Genomic DNA, 10631 nt, shown 5'->3' with positions numbered 1-10631 from the left:
GAACTGTCATTTTCTGCTGTACTTTGTAGTTTGGCCTTGGTGTCTCGCACCCTCTCTGTGTTTCCTCAGATCCACCGGAGCTCCATCTCTCTGCACCAGCCGCCGCCTGCATCGCCCCCCCCTCCCTCCCCTTCCCCTGTTGTTAGACCGGCCTCCCCTTCCTTCCCATGGACCAATCTGCCACCCAGCCCTCCCATCGAGCTGGCCAGCTCTCCCTGCCCCCCCCCCCGCCCCCTCCCCTCACCAGAGACTGCCTTCATCAACTCCTGCTAACATTTCCATATTTCGCACATTCTGTGACAAACTGTAAACTGTTTTCTTGTCTGTAACAACATCTATTGCACGTCTGTCCGTCCTGGGTGAGGGATCCCTCCTCTGTTGCTCACCCTGAGGTTTCTCCGACTTTTCCCTGTTAAAAGGGTTTCCATGGAGTTTTTCCTCAGTCGATGTGAGGGTCTAAGGACAGAGGATGTTGTTACGATGCCATGTAAAGCCCTTTGAGACAAACTGTTTGTAAAAACGGGCTATACAAATAAAATTGCCTTGCCTTGCCTTGCCTTACAGGTGAGGAACAAATAACAAATCATAAATCACTTTACAAAAGACATGATTGTTGATGGTTTTGATATCAGTGCATGGACAGCAGTTCATTTTTTTTCTTGTCATGGCTTCTCTCTCTTTTTTAGTCCTTACTATTTTCTGACAAAGGGGAAATGTGTCCCTCTGGAGTAACTGCAACATTTGACAATTAATATCCCAATCAAAAATATTTTTTTATGCGTGTCGTACAGGCCTAAAATTGCATGTTAGTGTAAAACAGCCAGTCCTTAAGGGGGAGGAGAATTCACACTGGCGTAGATGAGGTGCTCACAAACCGTGATGACAAATTAACAGAGGAGAATGGATGTAGCACACTCGGAGCCTTAGATGCAAAATTATTTAATAAGATCGTATGAACAAAACCAACATTTCGACCATGATGATCTTCGTCGGGGTGTGACACATTCAGTCAGGGTGTGCCACACCCTGACGAAGACCATCATGGTCGAAACGTTGGTTTTGTGGTTAACAATTAGGAACTACTGCAGTGGATACCACTTACTGTTATTTTTGGACATAGCTGTCAGTGTTGGAGGGGTTGGGGGTGTAGGAGGTGATGGAAACTGAATCAGGGCCTTCTTCTTCTTAATTGACAAATTGTCGCCACTATCCTCATCCCCATCTTCTTTCCACCAATGTGGCTTTGTCCTTTTTCTGAAAATGTAAACAATAGGAGGACTGAGCAGACATTAGACAATATGAAAAGCATTTCAGTTGTATGGCAAATACCACAATTTACACTTCTGTTACATGGTATTATATCAAAATACATGGCATAATCCAGTGGCAGCACATTTCCAGTATGTGTACAATATTAATTTTGTGTAGTAGATTAATCTGAAATAAAACCACTACGTAACTGTTTTACAGATTAGTTAGTCTAATGACAACTTAACAACTACTTAAACCAGTGATTATACATCCTTGTATTTGTGTTTAAATGTGTGCCCTATGATTATGGAATTTGGTAGTACTGAGAACGAAGTCACATGTCTTGGAGGACTATCAGAACTGCAAGCTTCCCTGGTACTTAATTCTCACTCTGAAGTAAGAATGATAACCTACCTAGTCTTTTTTTCTCCCTCCACATCGGAATTTAAATCGGATGTCTCACAAGAAGACGTCCATTTCTGGACAATCTTGTCCAGTACATCTGTGGGGGATATTAGAGGGGACATACTATGAAAAAGTCATTTTTCCACTGTTTGGTAATTGGACTGCCTACTAACCCACAGACTGTGAGATAAGACGGCCCAGTCAGTAGTTTGGATTGAGAGATTTTAGAATGTTCTAAATGTGTAGTTGGCCAGAAAACGTGGCTGTAACTGCTTGTTGTAGAAGGTGCATAATAAATGAGCTTTTTTTTTTTGAAGAAGTGCTTCTGTAATGATAAGATTATGCTTATAGGTTTGGATTTCATGTGTTCAACAAACTGTATTTTGTTTTTCAGATTACCTGACTCGTATAAGACACGGACTTCATGGCGTGCCCATCCCCTCTCTGGCTGTGGCGCCTCCCTGGCCTTTATGCTCCTGAGAAGCGCCGCTTTGCAGTTGTAGGGTGGCCACCATGCAAAGGCACCATCTAGCCACTCCTTGGCAACTGGTGCAGTGGATTGCTCTTTTAAAAACTCAACCAGGGAGTACATTGTGACCTGACAGACACCAGGTTTAAAGGCCACAATCAACGCAAAATAAGAAAAACAGACAAAACATAAAGAACTGAAAATAAAAACAGAAGAGGGGTTCAATGTAAGAGGGGAATGGAAACAAATTTCCCCTCAAAGGGCACCAGGAACAGCTTGTCATCCATGCATTCGATTTTGCACATGTCGGTTGGCTCACAGACTACCGGTAAGTCCACAACTCTAATGCCAAGTGTTGTTGATGGTAGTGGATAGTCAAAGAATGACCCTTGATCAGCCAGTTTGCTAAAGACAATGAACGTTTCACCTCTGTAGGAGATGATGTTGTCAACCCTCACAACAGAACCCCCACTGGACACAAATCTATTTGCCTGGTCCAGCTTTATTGTGAAGCGGTTGGTTCTAACCTCACTGAACTGGGCTACCTCTAAACCTCTAAACGATTCAGGTATGGGACCAGACAAGTGCTGTTTTTTCAGTTCCAGTGCTCTGTTTTTGTTACAGGTTTGCCACAGGGGGGTCTCTGACAGTCGTCTGACGATTTGGCTGAGTGGTGACTGTGGTTTCCTTACAAGCCTCTTGAGCCTGTGCAGAAAGGTTTCGTATTGGAAGGTACTGAAGTTGTCCAACACGCCATACCTTTTCACATCCTCCACCAAGTGTGTCACATTGTGGACGTTGTATGAAATGTACTTTTTGCCATAGAGTTCTCCGAAGTGCTGCACGAAGGATGTCAGAAGTGCATTTGCGTACTCTGTACAGTCTTGAGTGAGTCTTGAGTTGATGAGAATGTGGATCCCCACAGACAGCAGCAAGAAATTGTGATAAATGGCGTTGTTCAAAATGCCCTTCAGAAGAACAGGTCCTGTGTAAAGGAGAAACTGCCTGAACTCAGTTGCCTTCCACCGATCCAGTTCTCGAAGTGCCCTGGGTCTCCGAGAAAACTCGAGAGGGACATGGCTTCTCGTCTCTGTCAGTCTTTGAGACAGTTTGGTGATGTTTTGAGAGGAAAGCCGGCAGGTGAGAGGACCCCTCAGCCACAGCATGAAAAGTTTCCGCATTACACAGAGGCAGATCAGGTGCATGTAGTCGAGAGGAAACCCTGACACCATTCCCAGGGATGTTTGTTGCAAGGGAGATGGGCCAAGATGGTGTTCTTCATCAATCATTTGCTCAAAGTCCTCATCTGTCCTCAGAGGGGCGTGGATATCGGGATAACACACCCTGTTCTCGGTGTAGACCCCCTCTTGTGTACATTTGCCACAGCCAAAGTAGCCAGTGTGACCCTTAATATTTTTTATGAATGCACAAGCTGGTGCATCACACACCATTGAAGAGAGCTTCAATGTAAGACTCAGGCCCTCAAAATCAAAACCACCCTCCAACTGTTTGATTTCATTGACAAAGTCCTCGAGGAACTCATGGATTGACTTCGGTTTTGTGGTGCCACAGAACAGCCCCAGAACAACAGGATCACCCTGGAAGTTCTGCACACGTCCCAGGATGGGCCATAGCTGTGTTGTCGAGCTCTTGAACAGTGGCAGGCCATCAATATTTGTTTGCAAATTCAGACACATGTGTTGTCGAAGCTGGGCTTTATTGGCATTCAGTACCGGCTTGATTGCATTAAGCACCCCAAAGTAATGGTACTGTCCACCAGCTTTTTCAGAGACATCCACAGACCGCACCGTACCAAGCAGTGTCCTGGAGTCCCTTGGAAGAGAACTGTGATATGGTGTGAGCAATTTCAGGAGATCATTTAAAGCAGCATGGGGAATTTGGTGCTCTCCTGCCCAGTTTGCCAGACTCCTTCGCAGGTGGTCACAGTCTTCGTCGTCAGAGGTTTCCAGATCGTCATCTGAGACAAATGACTCGCAGGCATCAAAGAAGACATCACTCATATGATCCGAGTCTTCACATCTCAGCTCTTCATCTTCAGGTTGGCATTCCATAAATATGTCTTTGTTGTACTCAGCAATAGAGGAAGACACTGCCTCAGCCAATGAAGGTACTGTTCTGTTATCTGAACTGACTAACGCCAAATTTCTGTCTACTCTCTCCTTTGCTTTTCGCCGCAGAGTCCAATATGATGGCATGTTACTGGTGTTGGCCATGCTCTCTCACAAGCAGCACAACAAAGACAAAAGTTCCACTCAGAGGCCTGCCTGCTCTGTGCCTAGATAAGGGGCACGTGACCTCAGGTAAATGCAAAACAACAATAATAAGTAATGTAAATTATTTTGCACTTTACCTGGCCTCTAACGGAAAGTGCCAACACACTGTAACACACCTGAAAGTGAAAGGGAAATAAAAAAACATGAGCATACTGGAACTGATGGGGAGCAACACACAGCAAAACTCAGTGCATAGTATTAGCCCATTGAAATAATGCAGTCCAAATGAATAGCGTTGAATATAAAATGCAATCCATTACACTAAATACATACATCTACCAGGAATGTGTGGCCAATATATTTGCTTAGTACATTGATGGTATTTGTTTTGTTTTTTTGGGCTTAATTAGCTGTCTAAACTTTTTCAGTGAACATTTCATCACAGCAGGGCTATCGTTTTATTGTTTATCACTGTGTCTTATTATCATTTGACTGTTTTTGATTAATATTGTCTAGATGTTTTGTTTAAAGCACCTTGAGATGGACGTTTTGTATAAAAGGTGCTATATAAATTAGATTATAAAACGGAAAGGTGAAATCCGGCGATCTGATTGGTTGTTAACCGTGGTATAATGAGCATATACCACGGCCTGTCGTGATATATTGCTTAATTATTATAATTATAATGATTTTATAAAACGGAAAGGTGAAATCCGGCGATCTGATTGGTTGTTAACCGTGGTATATTGAGCATATACCACGGCTACTATTCTAAAACCTTATCACAGCACAGGCTATCACTCCGCCTCAGGCACGTATGACTGGTATGAATGGAAGTTGTTGTCATGTATCCATGACAACGGACTGTTGCAGTCCGTAGCAAAAGACAGCTGATGTTTTACGATGTTAAAAAACGGACTAAAGTAGTTGGTTGACTTTCACCTCCGGGGAGGGTTAACAATGGTAGAGGGGACTGAGCAGTGACTTTCCCCTGAAAAAATGCGGAGGAAAAGACGAGCTGCAGAGCTACTTGGAGCTAACGTCTGGAGAGGTGAGACTATTTTTTCACAGTGAGGCTATTTTATTCGATAATATGTATTTCTGGTTGAATAAAACTACATGAAATTGATTGCGTATCCCTCTTTTATATTGCCTTTATTTGTAACCGTTTTATAAAAGCAATATATATAGCAATATATATATTAAATAATAATTATTATTATTATCTATAATTAAATGACACACTGTGCCTTTGTGTTGACTGCTGGGGGAAGAACTGTGCAGCCTTTAACCCATTTAATCCCATCAAAAGATATTTCCAGTAGAAAGGCCCTAAAAAGGTTAGTAAGTGGAGTATCCTCATGTTTCCAAAAATACTGAAGCAAGAAACCCTTCTGATCACATATGTGCAGTTTCATATGTTCAATTGTTACATGATCAGAGCTGATTACTTCCTGGTTGCACGATCCGTGGAAGATGGCTGCATCAAAGCCTCGACAAAGAAGGTCAATAAAGAAGGTTGACAAAGATAAGACAAGATTTTTGGGACACATCATCTTTAAGGTGTCTAGTATTGACATATTCATTTGAAATCATTCAACTGTGTTTAGTGTGATCACAGAATGTGTAAAACTGTTGATGTCATCAATAGTGCCCGGTAGGATAACACAGTGTAACTTTCTACTCTTTTCCTTTAAAAAAAAAAAAAAACATTTGAATCATATACATTATGTTGGACCTCACTGACCCTAAAGCATTTCAGTTAACCTATTTCTCAAAGTGAAATAGACACTGTCCCAATTGACTGTGATATGGACTATAAGGGTGAGACAGGCCAATAGAGGGTATGCAAATGACGTCACGGTATTCAGAAGTCACTGCAGAACGCTCACTGAGTGGCAAAAAGACGAGTGGCAGAGCTGCCAAAGTTGTGAAACGAGAAAAATTAATGAGGCGATTTTCTCCAGTACCAGTCTGACATGTCTAACTTTGTCAGCATGTACATCATGCATGACCTAACAGAACTGCAAAACATCGTGAGGATACGTCTGACTTTGACCGAGTTACATTCAAGAACCTGCTCTCAATCACAGAAAGTTAATTCACTTGGGTGGTAATTTTTTTTCAATCGATCAGCTGTGTTTACAGTTTCATGTGTCATAGTTCTGATGGTTAAACAGATTAATTAGTCCGCTAACACATCCTAAAGTTTGACATGTCAGAGTTTTTCAGAAGAGGAGCAAGTCAGGTTTAAGTGTCTCTTCTACAGACAAGTCGTTGAAAGGAAGTCTCATACATGATGGCTCAGTGATTATGTCTTAAATGTTGCACAAGTGACAATGGTGATGTTTATAGGTGTCTTTTTGTTTTTGCTCTAAAAAAAAGTTGGAATATAAAAAATTTGATAGCTATGATGGATATGTAAAATTAGTATGCATATTATCCTACCGGTCACAATTGTGGCTGACTATAAAACACACTTTAACCTATGTTTTCATGAAAATTTAAAAAAAAAAGAAAAAAAAGATTGATTATCTGCTAATGGCACATGATTTGAATTTGAATTTTTTCATGTCTGGGAACAATTTGGGATTAAATGGGTTAAGACTGAGCAGTAGCCTAATTAGAGGAATCCTGCATCATCACCTGCCTCAGGCAAGGGCATACAGGGCTCGGGTTCTATTCACAGCTCCACTTCTTCCTGAACTTAATGCTGCTCCTTTATTTACTACGATTATTGTCTTATGTTATTGGACAAATTGGTTAATCCAGGTGTGTCTGAGTAGCCACAATGGTCAATGGATTAATCAATTTGTCCAATAATGTAAGACAGGAAATAAAGGAGCAGCATGAAGGAGTGAAGCTGTGCATAGGGCCCATAGCACACTACACATAACAGGGAAACATGCTGAGAGAACTGAAAGCAGCCCTGCAAATAGAAAAAGTGAGTTTTACTATAGGAAACCTGCTGCAACGATCGGGAAAGTGTGTAAGAAAGTACCTGAGGAAAACAGGATTAATGGACAGGGTTTAGTTACTATTATTATAACTTATTTATTTTATTTTATTTTTATTTTATTTAGCCTACTTTTTTTTATTACTGCTAACTGAATGTACCACACTCCAGTCCGGTAGGTGGCGGCAGTGCACCTGTGAGCTGGCGGCAATGTACCTGTAAGCCGGATGCCGGCCGCCATTAAAATCAACAGAAGAAGACGAAAAGGAGAAATCCTGCAGGTCTTTCACAGGCTGAGTCGGGGACGGCCGTTGACATATTCACGCTTACAGGTAAGTTGGCCAAAAATAATAATGCATAGATTATTTATTTATCATGCTTGTGTGTGCGTGTTCACATACTTAACGTAATCGCACGCAAGCGTTAATTGATTTGTATTTGGGAATGCGCGGGCGCAGTCTGCAAACTCTGCTAAAGTTTGCTAACTTATGTACGTTAAATTAGCCATCTGCGTCAGGCTATGGCATTTAGTGGCTTTGTGGATCATTATTATGGCTAAAAGCGGGTTTTTGTCGTCTGTAGGGCTATGGTTAGGACTGGCAAGCGTTCGAGGCAAGGCGAGTAAGTTAACAGTCACGTGAGGCAAGTGAAACGAATAAGATTAACGTTGTCAGTTTGTCAATTTAAATAACCGTTAGCACAACTGCTTTACCTTAACGTTCACTTAATCTTATTATGACACACGTAACCTAACATTTTATATGTCGTTTTCATGGTAACGGTTAACTCTTCTAGCGTTAACGTTGGCTTGGTCGTGTTGTAAACACTAGCCCTTTATCGTTGCCGGGCACAAATCTGTTTGCTGATGGTAACGATAACGGTAGCTTGGTTGCTTTTTAATTGTTTTAGTGACACCTTGTCTGAGTATAACATAACTACGGTATGTTGTAACTATAACACCATCAGATCTTAACATGTTACTTCAGCCGTTAATCCAAGGAAACGTTAACGTTAATATGGACACAATTGAGTAAAAGCGAATTCACTTACCTGTTGTCTAAACTTGAATACAAAACTACAATAAAACGAACTGATTATACTTAATAATGATATATTTACAGATTTAAAATTCCAAAAAATATTTACAAATATTGATTATTAACGATATCGAGGAGACGTGTAGATCGAGCAGACGAGTAAAGCAGAGCTGAGAGTAGAGTAATTTGGAGTTGCCCTGGAGACGGTGATAAGAATTCGCTCGTGCCTACCACCACAACGCAACCGTTATGATAGCTGACCCAGTCTAATTAAATTCAGCTATATGGGGAGTTTAGGTGTGTCCAGTTGCTTCAGTATTAGCATCCAAATGTAATGGGATCACACATAAAAGATAAAACAGACAGATTTGGCATTAGGTCTACAAACTGACAAAATTATCCTAATGAACCTCCTTTCTTGTTTCTTCTTCCTTTTGTTTTAGTATGATTAGGAGCTATTTTCTTTCCTGCTGCACATAATAATAATGTCGCATATGTCTATCAAAATTATCATGCTTTGTCGTAGACATAGTAATATACATGAGGAGTTGGTAATCTTACCTTGAAAATGTGACTGAAGTTGATTAATCTGCCGCTGTTTCAGTGACGACTCCAGACATGAAGTAGATGCTGAGATGATGAAGACTTTAGAATGGAGGGAGCAAGCACTGCACCTTAATTTGCTTCATCAGGGGTTAATTCAAACTGGCATTGACTGTTAGCAATTTTGATTTTTCATGTATTAATAATAACTGATGGTGTAACAGTTCACAAAATCCAGCTGCTGTAGAACTCCAGTACTGCAGCTTCACACTATTGGATCCACGGAGTAAACTTCAAGGTAACCATGACAACCGGTTCTTTCTGCAGTCAGGTTGCGCACGCATCCGCCGTGTTGGTAAACAAATAATCCCTCTATACTGTGTCTGCAAATTTCAGAAGATGCCTGTCTGCGTGGCGGATCCTGAGTAGGGCTGCCCGATAAATCGTACTTCCATTGTCATCGCAATATCAACATGCAAAACGCGTGAGCTGACGTTGGAAAAAGAGCGCAAGTGTGTTCTCTAAAAAAGCCCTGATAAGCTCATTGACGATCATTGAGTGGTGTGATATAGCTCACTTGGTAGCGTATCGTACTTTTACGCAGTTAACCCAGGTTCGAATCCAGCGATGAATTTTAGATTTTGGTTGGCAATGCATTTTCTCATGATTATAAGAGTAGTTTATGTGGTTGTGTGTAATCTGTGGTGTCTCAAAATCCCTAATTTAATTTGATAGATCTATTGATTTATTCAGCCGTAATCCAGATCAAACAAAGACATTTAGCTTACGGTACTTCATTATTTCAGTATTTGGCTTCGGTTCATTTAATTGATGAATAGGCTATGGACATCGAGGGGCCGACAGAGGTTCCTACTGTATCTTCACACTGTCCCACATGAAAACCTGCGTAGTCTTGTCTTGTAACAGAGCGCTGTACGGCCCGGCGAGCCGTTGTCTCGTTGCTGCGTTCACCATCAAAACGCTTGCAGCTTGTCAGAGATTCTATCATTCAAGTATTTCAGTGACGGTGAGCGGACTGACTCTGCGTCATTAACGCCGCTGCTGCTTTATTGTCGGGGCAGACGTTACCGTTACCGTACCGACAAGCTACGCGTCTCTTGTTAATCTCCTCTCCTTCGGTCTTACATGTGGGCTATATAGATTAAATGATTTTATCTATCCATATATAAACAACATAACTGGGATTTTCATAAAATCACAGTTGTGTTTTTCTGTGTGTAGTGTAGTGTTCTGTTCTGTGTTTTAGTGTGTGTGTTCTGTGTCACATTGTTTTATTGTAGTGGCACACTTATTGACAAGAACATTTCAAACCGGCACTCCATGTCACAAAGGTTGCCAACCCCTGGTTTACTGCATCGCAAGTTTTCCACTCTTCTCCGTTTGTGGTGTATTTGTGTGGCAGCGTTACAGCACCACCACTACAGGCCAGGGGTCCGTTTCAGAAAGTGAGATTAGTGGAAACTAGGGATGCAACGGTTCTCGGTAAAATACCGAACCGTTCGGTACGGCCTGCACGGTGCAATACGCTCTTGGACCGCGGTATTTCAGATTCAGCTTGCATCAGCTCTTACTGCTTTACAGGCAGCTGTGCCGTGTATGTGTGTGCCTGGCCGTTTAAGGCGAAAGCCCGCCCCCGCGAGTCGATGTCCAATCACTGTTGAGCCTCCACACACTCACAGTGACTCCCCCCCATCACACTGAAAGTGCAGCTCACA

The 10631-nt window shown here is 41.9% G+C and overlaps 1 long non-coding RNA gene across 1 annotated transcript; it reads left to right on the top strand.

The window, feature by feature from the left end:
* The first annotated feature begins 3436 nt into the window (after positions 1-3436).
* On the top strand, positions 3437-7604 carry LOC146986698 (uncharacterized). The gene is made up of 5 exons (XR_015035889.1): positions 3437-3592; positions 3698-3785; positions 3906-4184; positions 4324-4446; positions 7487-7604. It is a non-coding gene; the product is annotated as an uncharacterized LOC146986698 (long non-coding RNA).
* The last annotated feature ends 3027 nt before the right edge of the window (positions 7605-10631 follow it).

The sequence above is a fragment of the Trachurus japonicus genome, chromosome 5 (assembly GCF_045865225.1).
Source record: "Trachurus japonicus isolate A0001 chromosome 5, Traja_1.0".
NCBI lineage: Eukaryota > Metazoa > Chordata > Actinopteri > Carangiformes > Carangidae > Trachurus > Trachurus japonicus.
Note: the sequence above shows the minus strand (reverse complement) of the source record. Positions and strands in the feature narration are given on the sequence as shown.